The 21,618-nt window shown below is 41.4% G+C and overlaps 2 protein-coding genes across 7 annotated transcripts in view; one reads left to right on the forward strand and one right to left on the reverse strand.

Annotated features, from left to right (window-relative positions):
* Positions 1 to 21,618, reverse strand: part of CMSS1 (cms1 ribosomal small subunit homolog) — a 254,267-nt gene that overhangs the window by 127,138 nt on the left and 105,511 nt on the right. The gene's annotated exons all lie outside the window — the stretch shown is intronic.
* Positions 1 to 21,618, forward strand: part of FILIP1L (filamin A interacting protein 1 like) — a 215,869-nt gene that overhangs the window by 90,577 nt on the left and 103,674 nt on the right. For both annotated transcript variants that reach the window (XM_064467250.1, XM_064467259.1), the window contains exon 3: positions 8,715 to 8,803. The gene's annotated coding sequence lies outside the window, so the exon portion shown is untranslated. The remainder of the gene's footprint in view (positions 1 to 8,714; positions 8,804 to 21,618) is intronic.

Genomic DNA, 21,618 nt, shown 5'->3' on the forward strand with positions numbered 1-21,618 from the left:
AACATTTAAGCTTTGTTTGATTCATTTTCTAGTTGAAAGCACAAAAGAAGAGGGGTTTAGACGAAAAGCAAAAAAATCAGTTCTACAGCCAAGGCTCTGGCTATTTAGCCAGAAGAAAACAAAAGCAAGAAATACCATTCCACTGCTCAAGCTGAAGGACAGATTCTAGATACACAGCTGACATAAAGGCACATAAACGCTGACTTACTGAATAAAATCTATGTTACCCTTTTATGTAAAGAGTTCCTTTAAAAGCAGCAAAATTAAATACAGACAACATTAAGCTGGACATGAACTTTTGCCATCCCCATTCAGGCATCTGTCTAATTATAATCATTAACTCCACTAGTATATACTGCAATGTACACAAAATGTGCTGCACGTTGCTTTTGTTTTAAAAGATTTTTCAATGATATGTTCATATTAAGAATTTATTCATCTGGTGCATCTTTTGAGACTAGCAGATTATAGGATTAGTTTGTTTCCTTGAAGACATGTTTGCAAAATTTAATCAGAAAGCACATATAAGATTCTATCTCAGGCATCAGTACGGCCTTTGTTAGAAGTAGTCGAGAGGTATGCCTTACAGAAATAAGCTGGGGGTTTTTTCTAGCTAATTATTCATTTTGACCATTCTCTTCTCTTAAGGGAATGTTATTTCCAAGAAATGTCACTTATCTAAGTATCAAGGTTGTTTACATTCTACACAAATGTTATGCTCTCAAGCTTTCATTTTTGAAAATGTCAAAAAAAGTAAGGGGGGTGATGCTGCGCTTGTAAAAACATTATTAGCAGAATGAGTCTCATGGCATTTTAGGTTTCCCACAAGACATTTTTCTGTCTATCATTTTAGAACTTTTTCCCACACATCGTGTTCCTGATATAGGCTTTGGCAGGTTGTGAGATATGAGCTGGCTGGAAAATGATAGCTTGTTTTCAGCATAACCTTCTACTGTTAAACGTTAAGCACTTTTTACGCAAGATAATTCAGACTGAGCAGCACACACAAAGAAAAGACAGTTTTAGTTGAGGGAAGATGAACTCCTCAAGGATGCCAAAGACTTCATGACAGTTTTATAGAGAAAACAAAGGAATCTTGAAAAAATAATCAGTGTTTCTTGCAAATTCTGCATTGTCTCCATTCTGGTCTCCTAAGGGATACTTGAGAGCATATGACAGCATACTTTCTAGCAAGTTTAGTGGAAACATCAATACACTTTACAGGAAACCTGTAGTTAAAGACATGCATAGACAAATAGGAGAAGATATACCGATCTTCAGGTACAGAAGAGGTCCGTCCAGCCAGCCCACAGCAAGGGAATGACCAAGACTTCACAGTACATCAGAGAACATGCTCACACATTTTCTTGATCAGTAAGATCAATTTCCCAGCTACTCCATTAAGGAATTAACAAGTGGACCTAATTTGATGGGAGAAGTTATACCTGCAGCCCAAGTTTTTGAAGTTTTGAAAGCTGGAGACAGCATCACAAACTTGCCATTTGTATTTTGTAAGCTTATATCTGTGCAAGTACACAAGAAGAAACAGGAGGCTTTACTGACAGACGGCAACTGACTCATGGTCCTGTTGCAAAGCTTACTAAATATCATAATATTATCATTGCTAAACCCATGAACGTAAAAAAGAATTTAGTTGATAAAAATCAGAATTCACGTAAGGACAGAGAAAGTTTCTAAAGCTGCACGGACCACAGGTATCTAATGGTGCTTTTCATTCAGCATTATGGTCAGCTATCTGTAAAAAGCTATTTAGTGTTTCATAAACATAGAGTTTAAAACAAAAGTGCTTCTAATCAGATCTGGCAGGAAAGGGAGAAATGCATACATAGGATGAGGTAAGTGTGATCTTGCCCAGCTGAAGAACAGGGAATGGCAGGGCTTCAGGCCATGACTCACAGAGACACTGAACAGTAGAGAGCTACAGATAATTCTCAGGTAAATTTTGCATGAGCCACTACGTCATCCTTCTCTACCCTTCCTGCATTAATCATGTCATTAGCAACCTGACGCAGCCCAGGAAGAATGTCTGATTTACAGGGAGCAGAGCAATGCTACAGAAGAAACACTTTGGCAAGTCAAAAAAGGAGAGACCAACCTAGATTTCATTTGAATTCGAACCACACCCTAGAACAACAAGAAAACTAGGAAAAAGAAAAACCAAAACCAAAAAAGATACCTTCCCACCATGAGATCGCATACTTTGTTAAAAGTTCCTGATGAACCAGTTAGTGAGAGTACAAATATGAAGGACATGCAAGAGCACACGGATGAAGAACCAGCCCGAACACGTACCTAAACAAAGCAAGGAGGAAAAAACCCCCAAGCTTTCGTTTGAAGTTTTCATCACAGTTACGTAATTTCCACATTAGTCTAGATGTTTTTAAACATCTTTTACAGTGTACAGTTGTGAATCAATTGTACAGTCAGTACAAAGTGTACTGTTGGGAAAGACTCATGTCTCAGCCAGGTATCTTTGTTACTCCACTAAGTTAAGAAGGACAAGCGAAAACACTGGGGCAAGAGAAAAAATGTAAAATGTCACAATTTCTTTTTAAAAATATTCCTCACTCTGGACTGACAGCAGTCACTTTAATAAACGTGGCTATTGTTTAAAATATTGTATATGACTATTTGACCTTAAACATCTCAAAAAAGTAATGGTCATTTGAAGGAAGGGCAGATCACTTCCATTCACTTTGAAGCAAATGAAAAACCCTGTAGGCTACTTCAAAAGCAGAATGAAATTATCTTTAAGTTTCTTGAAGCAAAGAAAATTATCACCCAAAACATGAAAGGGGTGCAGGCAGCAGCAGCTTTAAAAAAAGCCCACAAGACCATTTCACATTAGCAATTCTCAGAAGAGCATCCACAGCAAATGTATGCTGAAGTCTCTCTAAGAATATGGAAGCCCACTGCTTATGGGGTTTTGTTCAGGTTCTCATGACTTCATCTGCTTTTAAGTCTTCCTAAGCAGGTTGCCTATTTTCTTAATGTTTCCTTCCCATAGAACACCCCCTTTTCCCTCGCTTTCGTCTCATTTTATCTCAGCGTCAATCCTGTGAACTGCCAAACTGATTTCTTAGCGTCATGACTTTAAACCACAGGGTTGCTGGTCTACTTTCCATCATAAAGCAAAGCTCTAGAAATTGAAAAGCAAAGTCAGAAAAAACTATTTTATCTTCTCCTTTTCTCCTTTGACCCACTACAATGGCTGCATGCGGGCTACCGATACCTAAATGTGCTACCTCAGTTGAAAACAGCTAATCGTTTTGTTCTTACTGATGATTCATAGCATCCCTTTCTCAATATTAAAAGTAACTTTAAAAATATTAGCATTTTTTAAGCTAAAATGTTAAGGCAATACATCATAATATTAGTGGAATGCAAAATAACAAAGAAAATATAACACTTATCTTCTGACACTGATTTGGACAGCCTCTCTGTTGTGCCATGACAGTAGGCCTAAATCTCTCATTAAAATTTAAATCAAGATAATTCTGACGGTTTTCTCAACTTATTTAAATAGACATGTCCCTTTCCTGGCTTCTTGCTTTAAAGCTAACATCGACTTAAGAGAGGCAAAAAACTGTTTCATCCCTGATAGCTGTTCAATGTCAAATGCAGGAAAACACTAGCAATCCCAAATCCAAAATAGGCAGTAATCTGCCTTACTCATCATTTGTCATCAGTTTTCTGAAGGTCAGCTAAAGACACTGTGGGCAACAGTGGAAAATCTCTCAGAAGAGTCCCTACATAGATAAACAGGGTTTGTCAGAAAATGGTAGGTTGGTAGGAGTGATCTGTTTGTGCTTCATTCAGCAAAGGTGTTAAGGCAGTTTCAGAACTCTGGTTTATTTTGGGAAGAATGGTTTGTTCTTTATTAATTTAAGAACTTGTGCAACCAGAGAAAAGATTTCGAATTACAATGCCAACAGCTTATTGCATATTCTACAGTGTATATGAGACCCTGGGGAAAATATGCACTCTGATAAAGAACAGATTCCATCTTCCCCTGCCCTCAGGAGTGTAAACCAGGCTCACAGTTTACACCTAATCTAGCAGCGACTTTCAAAAAAAACACATTTCAGACATACCTAGCAAATATTCTTCTTCCCACTCTGCATCCAAAGCTTTCTCTTGAAAAAACAGCCTTCTTCCCTGACTGAAGACTTCAAGGATATCTTCCAAATCTGCCAATAGCTTGCATTACGTAGTACACCTAAGAATTTTAAACTGACCTCTGCCCTCTCTGAGAAAGCCATCAGACTGTTCCAAATGACCCACACACACTCAGCAGAAAGCCAAAGCTCCCAGAAATTTCAAATACGTAAGGTATCTGTCCCATGGGGAGAGACTGTGTGTGCACCTCTATACGCACATGGAAGGGTGAAAAAAGCTTTCCAGTCTTGAATATCCCACAGCACATGCCTGGTCCTTAGAGGCCTTTACCTATTCCTTGCTCTGTGGCACTGCTTCCTCCCATGTCCACATCCTAAAGGGTCTCAAAAATTTGATCACAACAAGACACACATGCACTTTACCAGAACAGGCTGTAGAAAGGCAAGGAGGAGCAACACCCACAACCCACTTATGCTGAACACCTTCTGTAGCGAGGCTCCTGGGATGGGAACATGCAGTATGAATCACAGAAACATAAAATCATTAAGGTTGGAAAAGACCTCTAGGATCATCAAGTCCTACCACAAACCCAACACCACCATGCCCCCTAAACCATGCCCTGAAGGGCCACGTCTACATGTCTTTTAAACAGCTCCAGGGATGATGACTTTACCACCTCTCCGGGCAGCCTGTTCCAGTGCCTGACCACTCTTCCAGTGAATAAATTTTTCCTAATATCCAATATAAATCTCCCCTAACGCAGCTTGAAGCTATTTCCTCTCATCCTGTCACTCATCATCTGGGAGAAAAGACCAACCCCCACCTCACTACAACCTCCTTTCAGGTAGTTGTAGAGAGCGATAAGGTCTCCCCTCAGCCTCCTCTTCTCCAGGCTAAACAACCCCAGCTCCCTCAACCTCTCATCATAAGACTTGTGCTCCAGACCCTCCACCCACTTCATTGACCTGAATACCTCCCCCAGGAAGGTGCACTTCCCCCAGGTGAGCATGCAGCAGAGCTTTCATGGCTGTTATATGCCCCATGCAAATGCACGGAATTTTCTGGTGGTGGGAATTGAATTTGATGCCTTCTGCCAACTTAAAAATCTATCCCTAGTGAGGAAAAACAAAAACAAAGAAACAAACCAGACAATGGTTATTGAGACTCCAGAGGAATGTAATGACTATAACAAAAGGCAATAGCAGTAGTGTGACAAGGGTTTATTAATGGGTCAAAAAACAGGCTGGAATGACTCAGCCACAGAATCAAATCCCAGCAGGATTGCCTTCAATCTCCTTCAGAGATTTCAGACCTTTACGCAGTTTGCATTCAAGTTCTCTTGGAACCATTAAAAAGAAGGCTTTATCTGCTCTTTCACCTCTTGATCAGAAGGGTGCCCTACCAAAGCAGGGCACTGTCGCTACCCGCTTTTAGCAGAGCCAAAATGGGCTCAGGAGCATTGAGCTGCATCTTCTTAATGGAAGGCCCCAGGACAGAGTAGAGCACAAAACACTCCTACCAAACTGCCACCAGTGCAATGCAAATGGTTTTCTTAAAGTGATTGTAAAACTACAGTAAGAAAATTCTGGTCAACAGCAGTTTGTGTAACTAGTATTAAAAGAGCACATAAACAGGGTATAAATGTGGAGAGAGATGACAACATCGGAATGAATGGGATGAAATACCTAAGTCATTTAAAGGAAGGCATGTCTAATGATCTTAAATACAGCCTTGCTCCTTCGAAACACTGCCTACCTTTGCCACTATTAGGAAGCAGGACTTTCACACACCCTACATACTTCAATATTTCACCTTGTTTATTAATGCATATGTAGGTGTCATTCCAAGTGTGCAAGAGACAGCGGTATGCTGTGATTCTGAGCATTTTTACATTCACATGTAACTACTCACAAAACTGACACCTTCCACCCATCCATGCCAGGCCTTCTCTCAATTATGCACCTTCAATAGCTCACTAACACAAAGGTTAAAACGCAAATTCAAAAAAAAATCTCAATTCCTTAGTTACAATGATTAAGAAAAAAAAAAATCAATTAAGAAGTCCTACTCATTTCACTAATAAATCCACAGATTTTCAAACAGATCTTTCTAACCAGTAAGACATGCACTGTGGAACAGCCTTTGAAGGGGACAGTCACAACAGTAAGGTTTTAGTTTCTTTTAGATTACCGAGTCAGGTGTCAAATTCTTCTATATATTTGCTGGTGAGGTTAATGCCTACAAGAGTGCTTCAGCTGGATGCCTAGAGGTGAAGGAGAAAGACCAGGATACACTGAGACCAAAAAGGGACAGTCACGGACCTGGCAAGAATTAAGAACTGTACAGAAAAGAAACCCACCACATTTTAGACAGGGGTGAGAAATGGAACAGACCTCTGCAGTTGCCAGAAGAGCAATAGGAAGCCAAAAGTTAAACTTGCTGCAAACTATTACTCAAAGAGTGACTCAAAATAGTAAAGAGCTATTTAGTTCTTCAATGAAATACTATGACAATGTGTCAAGAAGCATTACATTATCAGAATGTCACTTAAGTATTTGTGAAAGCTATGTAAAAAGTTTCCTTTTCCCTGCTTGGAGGACTGAATTACAGCAAGAAATCCCTGAGATCCTGCAGTCATTTTCTTAGGGATTTAGCATATTGGACAACTCACTGGTCTTAACAAGTGCACCAATTCACATCTAGTGTTGTCTCAACATTCCCCGCTCTGACTAAAGACAAAAAAAAAGACCATAAAGCATCTAATTCTGCTATACAGAAAATCCAGAAAATACATTTTTTCTCTTCTTTGAAGATTAAGCACAGAATTTCCTTATATACATCTTGTTAGCAGTCAAAACTAACCCAATATTCTTTGAAGAAAAACAAACAAGAGAACCTTAAATAACACATTTACCTTGTTACAATAGAACAAGTTAATTAAATGCTTTGTGATAAATCACCTTGAAAAGTCAAGGACACAGTTTGATGGACCGACATCCTTTCCCCTATCTTACATTGCTAGATGATTTTTAAGGTGCATATTTACACAGCACTTCACAGAAACCTTTCTAATAGATTCAAATTGTTTTAACCAACAATTAGCAAAACAGGATTCTGGTTTTATCTCTCTTCTGTGACTTCCTCAGTAACTGTTCAGTAATTACAGAAGGTTTTTCAAAAGGTTAGCCCTTCTTGACTTTAGAGCCTAAATTCCATGCTTCACCATCAAAAATTAGGAGCTTAAATCAGAAAGCAACTACAGATCCAAAATCTAGATCCTGTACTGTTAAAAAGAAAAAAAAAAAGAAAAGAAAAAAAAAAAACACAAAAACCCACTTGAGAACACAGGGCACCTGTAGTTTTAATAAATCCAAAATGCTTCTTTTGTTAAAAGGTATTGTTATTGTTACAGACATTATGGTATTTGTTATCTTATTATAATAGCTAACAGAAAAGTGATCAAGTGGCACATTACCTGAAAAAGTATGAGGAATACTATCATAGGAGTACTTGAGATTACCTGACATTGATATGGGAGAGGAGATAATTCATCACATCCAAAAAGCAGTGGGAAATCATCATAGCCTGGTAGTTTAGAAATCTAAGAGTTCAAGAAAGAGTTATCCAGAACACATGAGCTAACCCAGACTAACTGGTGCCTTCTCCCTTTACTCTGTCATTATCTATCAGTAATAGATGGTTTAATACTAGAAATATATTATGTGGTTTTCACTCTTGGCAATAACTTCCAGAAACAGCAGGCAAACATAAAACACAATTCAGTTTGAAACAACTGTGTGTGTATATTAAATGAGTTGCTACCAGCAAATAAAAAAATGTCTTCCTGTGTCCAAGTAATCCCATTTTCCTTTCCTTTCTCTTCTGTTACATCCTTAGGTCATCTTCTAAAAACCACAGATTATACTAATTTCATTTGTCAGCACGTGGCAGGGCTGAGTTGAGTTTCACTCAGGTCTTCCTCCCAGTAGCCTACCTTCACCTCCTCTTGCACCTCACTGGAGCTCCTTGGTCACATCTCCATAAAAAAGACAAACCATTCCTAGTATACCACTCAACATGAATACCATGGCATTCTTTCCCCTCCCATAGCCACCTGGCTGCAGGCTACACTTTTCAGAGTCTTTTGAGATCGGTGACATCACTTCATGAACCAGTGAATTCCCAAAGATGAAATTCCCTATGTTCTAGCAACTAGAATTTACTCACTCCCTACCTACGCAAATGAATATTTTTGAAACTGAAGAACAGAGAAAAAACAAGTCTTTAAATTAAACAAAAATGGGAGATCAAATAGCAGTGCTTTATTTTAATCTTCATACAGGCCTCTGCTAGACTTCATAACAGTTAATCAGAATAGCATATTATTCATGTACAACTTTTTGAATGGTAGAATCTTTACTGGATCTAGTCTAACCCTTAATAAATTGTCTTATACAAATTTATCAAGTTAATGCTAAAATAAGGACCTGTGAAGTCAAAAGCAATCTCTCAAGCAATATCTACTTATGCTAGTTAAAAAAAAAATCATAATGGACTTTTGAATTTTATTGCAGATTCATACTACAAGAGAGATAGTTCTGGACACAACTAAGGAAATTTAGGGAAAATATCCCTAAACTGTAAGCGGAAGAGCTCTGCACTGGTAGGAATTATTTTTACTTGCATGTTTTTAAGTGGGTGGTACTGAAAAATATAAATGAAATATAAGCTCAATTCTTATGTATGAATTTTTCAGCAAGATGAAAATAATAGGAACCTGTACATATAGGACACTTTCTTTCAGGTAGCTTGGTAGACTGGTTAGTAAAAACTGTCAAATATTTTAAAAAACAAACCATGACTACTTTCTTGGCAAAAATATGGAAGACTTCCTTACACCTCCTCCACTTAGTGGGCGTTACTCTATCCAATTATTTTAACTTCTAAGTCATAGAAGGGGGGTGGGGTGGGGGGGATGGATGGACGATTTTTTTCTGCTTACTAGAGAATTCTCTTTGTTGATTAAGTTAATGAAAAGCTTGTTAGGTATCAAATCAGTCTTTGAATGTAAAACACATTTTCGCATTTACTTTAAGTAGATTTATATTTCTCCTGCACCATTTTATCAAGTCAAAGCCCCCCACCTTAAAAATGGTAAACAAAGCTATCAAAAAAGTATATGAATACTCCAGATGTTTAAAAAATAGGTTGATATAGTCAGCAATGTCATTATATTAAATACATACAGTGGTTAACTCATCTGCTTTTGCCATTTGCACACCAGAACAACAAGCAATGGGGTTGTTCTGGACAAAAATAACATTTCTGTAAACACATTCTGGTATTTCACCATTCCATTTAAATTAACGTGGATCTTACAGTAAGTGGCCCTGGGAGAGAACGCATTTCTGATGTCTTTGCGTGAAACACACAACTTCCTGAAACACTTCCTGTCTTGCACCCGTTTTTGGATATTATCACTGTTCTCCGACAAGAATGAGGTCAGCTAGGATTGTAGGGAAACTTTACAGCAGCTGTTGGGCATTTCTTTGAAACTCCACAAGCCTTTAACTCCTTAACTGCCTCACCAAAACAGACACTGTAGTCTTGCAGGAATACTGGAGGAATAATGACTTTTCAAGGTGCACAGGATGCCATCCACTGAGCAGTCTCAAAGTGCTTAACTGAGGGAAATAAAAGACTAAGCTTTTCAGGTGAGCAAAAATGAGAAAGAACATGAACGCGCCACATGATGTGTAATTGAGAAGCGTTACCGCCTTTGCAGCAGCCAAGCCCAAACAGAGCTAAGGAGGCAAGATGACATCGTTTATGCAGAAGAGAGAGACACTGTGCTTGAAAAACAGCAGAGACAGACACCCAGGTTTAAAATAGTACAGTTTATCAGCATTCTTCCACAGAGACACACTTGGCTGACTCTCAGTAAATAAAACCATCCAGTTCCTCAGCAGAACCAATAAAGTTGAACTAAACCTGTATATGCAGCGAAGAGTACTCTGAATTTGCACAGAACTTAGTTATAATGTGGCACAACAAACTTCCACCCCCAACACCCTCAGAAAACTTCCTGATGTCTTCAAATTAGCTGTCTCAGGTCAGGCTGACTGTCAGAAACCTTTTAAACTCATTTATGAAGCTGTATTCACACAATCGCTAACATGAGCTCTGTGTATGAATGAATCTTTCAGTAGCAAAAATTTGATCTATATCAATCATGCCCATATTTCCATTAAATGAGCCAAAATTTGCACCCATGTTATATTGGCTGTGGGAGGACAGACAGAGCCATAAGGATGCAGACTGATGATACCTGGCAGACAAGCTGTACTTATATAAAAGTTAACGTGTTAATTTTTTTTTTATAGAGTAGGAAGTTCCACTTATGGTGTAAATTTACTCCAAATCAGTTCCCTGAACTGCAAGGCCACTGTTTCCATTTGAGAAGCTTTAAGATGATACAGACTTACCACATCACCAAACCAAAGTTTTTTTGTTGCTTTTTGACACACTGTGTAAAAGCTGCTGAGGAGACGAGGAGAACAGCTCTGCGCCACACCACAGTCTCTCCAACTCAGGCACCAGAAGAGGCTGTGAGAGAACAGCAATTGGGAGTGCAGAGTATGTTTTAAAAGGGCGCAGTTACGAGACTGATGAGAGACAAAGAGACTGATCATGTGGCACAAATGTCCTGGTAAGATACGCTTTCCACAGCTTTCCTTTTTCACTATGTGTTCACAGGTGTCGCACACATCCTCCCACTTTTTGTACAGTGAATCTAGTTTACATCTTGTTTCAAGGATACTGTGATTATTTTGTTAGTTACAATATTAAGGTTGGCATTGTTTTAGAAGAGCAGCGCTCCTCTTTAGGCTGCGTACTGGTCACGTTTTGCAGGGTTTTGCCAGCAAGCCACTTAGCTCCTCTGTTATCATACTGTAACACTTCAGAGTGCACACCAGATCTAAGAAAGCATTTCCAAACTCAATTAAAAAAAAAAATAATTAGAAAAACCCTCTTTCACACAAGTCATTCTGTCTTGCAAAAAATCTCTGTATGCCTTTGGCTGCTTCTGTTCCCACCTGAGGTAGGGCGTATCCACATGTAACATATTATGCATGTGCGTACAGGTCTGCTGGGTAACCCTCTGTGCTTCCTTCCAAATGGCAACTTTTCAAAAAGCAGTTGCCACTGTGTACCTTACTGTGTACAATAACTCAAGGTAAAGGCTGAGAAGCAAGGCAACACACAAGAAATAAGCTCAATTTTGGCTACAGTAGAAAACAAGCATAACACAAAGACAAATGCAAAAGTAAGCAATTTCCAACCACTTCAGCTGGTTCAAGAATCAAATTATAGCCTCATAACACTGTACTGAGATATGCTGTAATAAATATTATGCGGCTCTAAGCTAAAGAAATTTTCAACATCAACCTGGCATTATTGTTGTCAGTAGAAGACCTCTTCCTGCCACCTTTCTTTTAAACTAGCTGGGTCACAGTGCCGAACTACAGGTTGCCTCAAAGTCCTGTTTGCCCCTGGCAAAGGACAGTCTGGCTTTTTGGATGAGTTAAAGCCTGATAACCAGCTATACCAAACAAGTAACTCCTTTACAAAATCCCATGATTCTGTAGTTATGGACAACTAATGGAAAAGGCCTAAAAGCTGAACTTCGTGTAACAGAGGTGAGAAGGAACAAGTTGGGTTTTTCCCCCCCGAAACAAGAACATCAGATGCATACAGCATGTTAGGATACTATATTTAAAGGCCTACGGCCACAGATATTTAGCAAGATGGCTACGGTATGCTTCCTTTGAGCTGGTATCATTATATAGCATCACATTAATAGGACTGGGTTTTTATTTTGTGTATTTTTGACTAAATTTTAAAGTACGCTTTTTAGGGCAGGGAAGAGACATATGGAGTTGACCAAGGAAAAACGGCTGATTCCAACCAAGAATTTTTGAATGAACTGATCATTACATACATTTTAAGTCAATATTTTAATGGACAGAACAATTTTCTGACAAAAAAAAAAAAATCAGTTAAATTTTGTGGAAAGCAAAAGAGAAAATAAGGACTGACACTGTATTCAGCTATTTCTGGCAGCTGACCACAATCAGTATCTCTGCCACAAGAAGGTACACGAGTTGACAAAGCTCAGCTAAGAACTAGGCAAAAATCATAAAATCATTAAGGTTGGAAAAGACCTAGGATCATCACATCCAACCACAAAACCAATACCACCATGCCTCCTAAACCATGCCCTGAAGGGCCACATCTATACGTCTTAAGTACCTCCAGGGATGCACCTATACCACCTCTCTGGGCAGCCTGTTCCAATGTCTGACCACTCTTTCAGTAAAGAGATTTTTCCTAATATCCAATATAAACCTCCCCTGGTGCAACTTGAAGCTGCTTCCTCTCGTTCTATTGCTAGTGACCTGGGAGAAGAGACCAACAGTCACCTCACTACAACCTCACCTCCTTTCAGGTAGTTGTAGAGAGCAATGAGGTCTCCCCACCAGCCTCCCTTTCTTCAGGCTAAACAACCCCAGCTCCCTCAACCTCTCCTCATAAGACTTACTCTCTAGACCCTTCACCAGCTTCATGGCCCGTCTCTGGACATGCTCCACCAACTCAATGTCCTTCCTGTAGTGAAGGGGCCCAAAACTGAACACAATATTCAAGGTGCGGCCTCACCAGTGCTGAGTGCAGGGGCATGACCACTTCACTACTTCTGCTGGCCACGCTATTCCTGACACAAGCCAGGATGCTGTTGGCCTTCTTAGCAGCCTGGGCACACTGCTGGCTCACGTTCAGCCAGGTGTTGACCAACCCACCTCCAGGGCCTTCTCCGCCAGGCAGCTTTCCAGCCACTCTTCCCCAAGCCTGTAGCATTGCATGGGGTGGTTGTGACCAAAGCGCAGGACCAGGCACTTGCCTTGCTGAACCTCATAGAGTTGGCCTCAGCCTATTGGTCCAGCCTGTTCAGGTCCCTCTGTAGAGCCTTCCTACCCTCGAGCAGAACAACACTCCCACGCAACTTGGTGTTGTCTGCAAACTTACTGAGGGTGCACTCGATTCCCTTCATCCAGATCATTGATAAAGATATTCAACAGAACTGGCCTCAACACTGAGCCATGGGGAACACCACTTGTGACCAGCCGCCAACTGGATTTAGCTCTGTTCACCACAACTCTCTGGGCCTGGCCATCCAGCCGGGTTTTTTACCCAGCGAAGAGTACACCCCTCCAAGCCATGAGCCACCAGCTTCTCCAGGAGAATGCTGTAGGAGACAGTGTCAAAGGCTTCACTAAAGTCCAGGTAGGCAACATCCACAGCCTTTCCCTCACCTACTAAGCAGGTCACCTTGTCATAGAAGGAGATCAGGTTAGTTAAGCAGGACCTGCTTAGCTTTCCTAAACCCATGCTGACTGGGCCTGATCCCCTGGTTGTCCTGCACATGCTTGGTGAGCTCACTCAAGACCAACCGCTCCGTAACCTTCCCTGGTACCGAGGTCAGGCTGACAAGTCTGTAGTTCCCCATATCCTCTTCCTGGCCCTTCTTGTAGAGGGGCGTCACATTGGCAAGCCTCCAGTCACCTGGGACCTCCCCTGTAAACCAGGACTGCTGGTAAACAGAGTGTGTCTTGCCGAGCTCCTCTGCCAGCTCCCTCAGTACTCTCGGGTGGATTCTATCCGGCCCCACAGACTTGTGAGTGTCCAGGTGGAGCATCAGGTTGTCAGCTACTTCCTCCTGGATTATGGGGGGTTTATGCTGCGATCCGTCCCTGCCTTCCAGCTCTAGGGGCTAAACACCCTTGGGATAACTGGTCTTACTGTTATAGACTGAGACAAAGTAGGCATTTAGTACCTCAGCCTTTTCCTCATCCTCAGTTGCAATGTTCCCCTCCGCATCAAATACACAATGGAGATTCTCTTTGATTCTCTTTTTTTTGTTGATATATTTGTAAAAACATTTTTTTGTTATCCCTTACAGCAGTGGCTAGGTTGAGTTCTATCTGGGATTTTGCTTGCCTAATTTTCTCCCTGCAAGACCTAATGAGGTCTCTGTATTCTTCTTTTCTTATCTGCCCCTTCTTCCAAAATTGTCCATTTTCATAGACCTTTCCCCACCCTCCTCTTCTAAGATGAAGATAATATATTTCTGCAATTATGTGATCAAGGAGCAAAATCTACAAGGAAGCTGGCAGAGAACACAGGTAATAGGGAATGTAAAGCATAAGACTCCCAGAATGTCTACGCAGCATTTTTAAGTTGTCAGATGCCTTCTTCTAGCCTGAATTTCTGAACAGATTTTAAAAATACATTTAGAAATAAATTGTTTGAGAAACCTTGTGCAAGGATCAAAACCTTCCTACCTTTTCAGCTCCAGAAATCTAAAAGAGCCAACTTTTGAGAATTATACATTTATCCATAATCCTATCTTTGTTGTTTTAGCATAAGGAGGCACCCACTAAGTCAATGCCTTGCAGTTTCTATTAGCTTACATCCCCTGCTTCAGAGGACAAATGAGACTTACTAAATCTTAGGAATCAAGAAAATATTTCCTAAAGCCAAAAATTGAAATATGTATACTATTGTTTACATTTGGTTTTCAGTTGCCTTCAATTTCCTTCTTTTTCCATAGCTATCATGATTAGGGTAAATATATATTTACTGTTTTTCATATGTATAATTAATTAATTAAAAAAGAATACAGGGAACTAATTGAATTATAACAGGCCCGAAGCATTTGGGGTTTTGAAACATTTGGAAAAGCTACCATATATTGCTGCAGGCTCAAACAACTCAAATCAGCTTGCCTTGAGTTCAGTACAGGTTGGCACCTAGCTGTTGAGATTCAAGCAACATGTTCTTTAGGGACAAATTAATTTTGATTAAGTGGGGGAAAAATTGTCCCATCTTACAAGCAGTTTAAATTATTAATTTTAGCTTTTACTTACTGATGAACCACTGACTTCATCTTGATCTAGTTTTAAGTGCCTATAATTGGGGCCTTTTCATATCCCTGTTGTAAGGCTTAGGATGAAACACCTTACTGTTAGGGGGGAAAAGAGTCAGGGAGAGTAGAACAAGGGAAACTGGTTAGGAAAGACACCAAACTTTGTTGCAGAAAATCCAGTCTGACAGAACCAAAAGAAAATACAATAAAAGAAACTCTAACAGCTACTTCACCTGATACATGCAGGTTGATTTAAAATGCTCACAGCACCCTTCAGCAGGCAGTATCACAATAGCTATCCTAAAACACTTGTAGTTTGAGGCATGCAAATGTTCACTGGTTCACTCAGCTGAACAAAAGCAGACAGCAGGAAGAAGGAAGCCTGACTCATTTTACCAAACCTAACAGAAAGGCAACTCCTGACAGTTTGGGTGAAGGTTCTCCTTTGGAAATCTAAGTAGCAGGAAATACAAATGATGCAAAAGCTTCACAAAGTCTTATGAGGGCTGCAAAACAATTTCCAAAGGAATGAAGAGAAAGTCTCGTCCCTTCTGATACCTAAAACTAGAAGGAACAAAATAGTGGAAGGTAACCCAAAGAAAATGCTAGTACTGGCAAGTTGACAGGCTATAAGGAATACATTTTTTTCTTGCATCTCTGACGTCTGTTAACATTTCTGTGGCTCTTGAGGCAGCAAGGTAGGAGCTTTGGTTTATGCTCCATAAACACAAGCCAAAAGCCTCCCACGGTTCTATTTGGTAACGTCAGCTTAACATGCTCAAATACACACAGACTTCTGACAATGAGTCAAGTTCCCACTCAAACATAAATTATGCCAAAAAACGCCCAAGATTATTTCAACTAATAAACACTTGGTTAAAAAACATGTCAAATCAACTTGGTCTTTACATCAATTTAATTGCCTCTTACCACAACCATTGCCTAAGCCATACTATACTGCAGAGAGCACCGAAAGATAAAGGCAATTGAAAACATTCTCACAGCGCTCCTCTGACTGTCATCACTTCCACGGTTGCACAAAGCTAAAGACTCTTCACTGGAAAAGAGATTCCATCAACCTGACTTATGTTTTGAAAACCATTGTAAGGATGTCATAGAATTATAGGATCATTTAGGTTGGAAAAGACCATCAAGATCATCAAGCCCAACTGTAAACATAGCACTGACAAGCCCACCACTAAACCATGTCCCTACGCACCACATCTACATGTCTTTTAAATACCTCCAGGGATGCTGACTCAACCACTTCTCTGGGCAGCCTGTTCCAGTGCTTGATAACCCTTTTGGTAAAGAAATTTTTCCTAATATCCAATATAAACCTCCCCTGGTGCAACTTGAGGCCATTTCCTCTCATCCTGTCATTCATTATTTAGAAGAGACTAACAGTCACCTCACTACAACCTCACCTCCTTTCAGGTAGTTGTAGAGAGCAATGAGGTCTCCCCACCAGCCTCCCTTTCTTCAGGCTAAACAACCCCAGCTCCCTCAACCTCTCCTCATAAGACTTACTCTCTAGACCCTTCACCAGCTTCATGGCCCGTCTCTGGACATGCTCCACCAACTCAATGTCCTTCCTGTAGTGAAGGGGCCCAAAACTGAACACAATATTCAAGGTGCGGCCTCACCAGTGCTGAGTGCAGGGGCATGACCACTTCACTACTTCTGCTGGCCACGCTATTCCTGACACAAGCCAGGATGCTGTTGGCCTTCTTAGCAGCCTGGGCACACTGCTGGCTCACGTTCAGCCAGGTGTTGACCAACCCACCCCCAGGGCCTTCTCCGCCAGGCAGCTTTCCAGCCACTCTTCCCCAAGCCTGTAGCATTGCATGGGGTGGTTGTGACCAAAGCGCAGGACCAGGCACTTGCCTTGCTGAACCTCATAGAGTTGGCCTCAGCCTATTGGTCCAGCCTGTTCAGGTCCCTCTGTAGAGCCTTCCTACCCTCGAGCAGAACAACACTCCCACGCAACTTGGTGTTGTCTGCAAACTTACTGAGGGTGCACTCGATTCCCTTCATCCAGATCATTGATAAAGATATTCAACAGAACTGGCCTCAACACTGAGCCATGGGGAACACCACTTGTGACCAGCCGCCAACTGGATTTAGCTCTGTTCACCACAACTCTCTGGGCCTGGCCATCCAGCCGGGTTTTTTACCCAGCGAAGAGTACACCCCTCCAAGCCATGAGCCACCAGCTTCTCCAGGAGAATGCTGTAGGAGACAGTGTCAAAGGCTTCACTAAAGTCCAGGTAGGCAACATCCACAGCCTTTCCCTCACCTACTAAGCAGGTCACCTTGTCATAGAAGGAGATCAGGTTAGTTAAGCAGGACCTGCTTAGCTTTCCTAAACCCATGCTGACTGGGCCGGATCACTTGGTTATCCTGTACGTGCCGCATGATGGCACTCAAGATTATCTGTTCCATAACCTTCCCTGGTGCTAAGGTCAGGTTGACTGGCCTGCATCCTCCATCTGGCCTTTCCCGTAGGTGGGTTACATATTTGCTAACCTCCAGTTAACTGGATTAGCCAGGATTGCTGATAAAGGACTGGAAGTGGCTTGGTGGGAACTTCCACCAGCTCCCTCGGTACTCTCGGGTGGATCCCATCCAGCCCCATAGACTTGTGTGTATCTACATGGTGTAGCAGATCACCAACCATTTCCCCTTGGACTATGGGGACTCCATTCTGCTCCCCACCCTTGTCTCAGGGGCTCAGGGGGCTCGGTATCCAGAGAACAACTGGTCCTTCTATTAAAGACTAAGGAGAAGGCGGCATTAAGTACCTCAGTCTTTTCCTCATCCTTTGCAGCCATGTCTCCCTCTGCACCCAATAAAGGCTGGAGATTCTCCTTAGCCCTCCTTTTTTTGCTAATATATTTACAGAAACATTTTTTGTTGTGTTTTACAGCAGTAGCCACACTAAGTTCTAGTTGGGCTTTGGTCCTTCTCATTTTCTCCCTGCATAGCTTCATTACATCCTTGTAGTCCTCCTGTTCCTTCTTCCAAAGGTCAAACACTCTCCTTTTTTTCCTGATTTCCAGTTAAAGCTCTCTGTTCAGTCAGACTGGTCTTCTTAGCTTCTAGGTCTTCTTTTGGCACTTGGGGGTGGCCTGCTCCTGCGCCTTTAAGATTTCCTTCTTGAAGGATGTCCAGGCTTCCTGGACTCCTTTGCCCTTCAGGGCTGCCTCCCAGGGGATGGAGACAGGGGATGGATGCCTCTGTTGATCAGTCTCCTAACAGGCCAAAGTCTGACCTCTGGAAGTCCAAGGTGGCAGTTCTGCTGACACCTGTCCTTACTCCTCCAAGAATCAAGAAGTCTATCATTTCATGATCGCTCTACCCAAGAGGGCCTCCAACCACCACGTCATCCACAAGTCCTTCTCTGTTCACAAACAATAGGTCCAGTGGGGCGACTTCCCTACTTGGCTCACTCACCAGCTATGTCAGGAATTTATCTTCCCCACACTCCAGGAACCTCCTAGACTGTTTCCTCTCTGCTGTGTTGTAGTTCCAGCAGTCATCTGGTAATTTGAAGTCCCCCATGAGAACAAGGGCTAGCGATTGTGAGACTTTTCCTCCCAGCTACTTATAGAATATTTTGCCTGCATCTTCATTCTGGTTGGGTGGTCCATAACAGACTCCCCACCATGATATCTGCCTTGTTGGCCATCCCCCTGATTCTTAGCCATAAACACTCAACCCTATCGTCACCATCATTAAGCTCTAGACAATCAAAACACTCCCTAACATACAGGGCTACCCCACTGTCTCTCCTTCTTTGCCTATCCCTTCTGAAGAGTTTATAGCCATCTACTGCAGGATTCCAGTTGTCCAAGTCATCCCACCGTGTTTCCGTGATGGCAACTTTATCATAGTTTTCCTGATGCACAATGGTTTCCAGCTCCTCCTGTTTGTTGCCCATGCTGCGTGCATTGGTGCAGACACACTTCAGTTGGGCTATTGATCCTGCTACCTTTTTTTTGGGGAGAAGCCCTTATTCCTACGTGACCACTCAGGTGCATCCACAGTTTCCAACACATCAATAATACTTGCGTCTTTCTGCCGCACGAATCTCCATCCCCTACCTCCACCGCGAAGGCAGACTGAAGGACTTCACTAGCACACCATCCCTCAAACACTGGTGTGCCACCCCAGGCCTATCTCTAGCGAGCCTGGTTTTATCCCTTTCCCCCTTCAAATCCAATGTCAACGTCCTAACTCCTGAAGACTAGAATTTGGGACAAATACTGCACCAAAATTAAGTTCTTAAAGGCAAGGTCAAAATCTTGTATCCTGTCACAGTACGCAGTTTCAAAGTCCTCTCAAAATGTTGTCCTTTGATTCAACCTTCCTAACATCATTCTTATAAAAGACATCTCTTCACAAGAAATACAATACTTGAAAATGTGCACAATGTTACCCCAAGTTTATACAGATGCTGTTCATTAGCATATTTATTCTCTTTATAAAACTGTGACATTTGGACTTCAGATTTTTCCAAATTCCATTCCAACTCCCCTACTGAGTTTGTATACTGAGCATTAAGAAGACAACCAAAGCAAAAAATCAAAACAAAAAAATTCAACACAAGGACACAACCAAAGTAAGTTGTTGGATTTCTAGATCCTGAAATTGCCTTTTCCAAATTGTTGTTCTTTCCACAATTTCAGGTGTAGTTACAGTAATGCAGAAAGCAGAGCTGGTGTGGTTAGCTCTTGCCCAAGAGGCCTTTCCAATGTAAGCAGTATCTCTAATGGACCACTCTGACAAGCCATTAGAGAAAAGCAAAGCAAATTCCTAACAGACAGATGAAAAGAATACAGTAGAAATGCATTGTCAGTTAAAACATTGATTGGAATAGCACTACCACAGCAGTTGTAGCATGGAGGAAAACTGAGAAGAGCCTCTAGGAGATTTATCACACTAAAAGCTGGTTTTCCTGATTAGGACCGATCCACATTTGAAAGGCTAAGCTAAAGTGTACCTTTTCACAACTACCATGCTGAGCCTAGCCATGGATAAATAAATACTGAACTTACTCAAAACACTTCAGAGACAACTGTCTCAAAGACAGCCCAGTTCAACTGAAAACACATGTATCCAAACATAATGTCCTGTCTCTGTATGTATTTCCTCTTAGAGAATGGTGACATGAGCTAAAATTTCATTCCCACTGTGAGATCTCTTGACGACTCATAGAAAGATGAATCACTATTCTCAATGGAAATAATGACTTGTGACAGCTGTAACTGCTGATTTATAAAGTATCATATGGGCAAAGTTAGCCTCACTCCCTGCTGTAAATAATTAGTGGATTGCAACAAAATGTATTTCACTACCTAGCTTTAAAAGGTACAGCACAATGAATAGTCTAGAGTCTCGCCCATGCTAAAGGATAAACACATGAGGAAAGCCAGAGGTTGAACTAGTTCCACAACCTTTCTGACAGGGGCCAAAAGCAGATACTTGGACAAAGACAGCAACAGGAGCATCAACAGAGTGATCCTTTTCCTAGCATGCCTTCAGCTCCCATTTAAGTATTTAAGATGCCTGCAGAGTATCCTGCTAAACTACCACAACCAAACGGATCCTCTATGAATCTCCTACTGCATGCACTAACACCTCTGGGCTCAGTGATACCCTGTGACACTGACCTCTAAGGTTTGACTATGTGTTGTGCAAGGAAGTATTTCACTTTGTTTCAGTTTTGTGGCAAACTGATTCACTGAGTGGTCCCCAATTATGCTATGAGAAAATAATTAATTCCGTTTACTTCGTATGTGCTGCTTAGGTTATCGGAGTCCTAAATCAGATGCCTCTTATAAATTTTCTTTCCCATTTGAACAGTCATGGTCTAGCAGTCCTAGGAGATACAGCACAGGTAATCTGGTGTTACCTTACGCTTTATGGAGATAGGGAATCAACTGCATCCAATACCCAAAATATGTTTGCATGAAGGCATAATGATGTTTTCTAGTTCAGCTTACTTGCTTTATTAAAGCTCTCTGGTTTCTGACCAGTGCTGGAGACTGAGATGAAATGTTCCCAGAACAACAAAGAGAAATCCCCTACAAGCCCTCTTCGCTGACTAACAGTTGCTACTGTCTACCTCAGGCCTTTTTCTTAGAGATATCATCATAAGCACCTAACTAAATAGGCTGATAAGCCATCTATTTTAATAATTTTCCTGCTACAACTCTGACATCAGTTTTGCAGGGCTTCAGCAAAACAAATTCTGGTATGTTGCACTGAAGAAGCATCTCAACGTCTTTGAGAGGCAACACCGATTCCTTTGGGAAGGAAGGAGTTTTCATACTTCAGTGCTTAGGTACTTAAGGAAGCAGCCTCTTCAGTCTCCTGCTACATCTAATGGAGAAAAAGCTGTGCTTCTCCTGAGCAGGAATCCAGCCTTGGATTTGTGGAAGTGCCCCCTGATAGCCCCCCATCCCTCTCCACTGCCTACGGCCAGCTAG

Source organism: Phalacrocorax carbo, chromosome 1 (assembly GCF_963921805.1).
Source record: "Phalacrocorax carbo chromosome 1, bPhaCar2.1, whole genome shotgun sequence".
Classification (NCBI taxonomy): domain Eukaryota; kingdom Metazoa; phylum Chordata; class Aves; order Suliformes; family Phalacrocoracidae; genus Phalacrocorax; species Phalacrocorax carbo.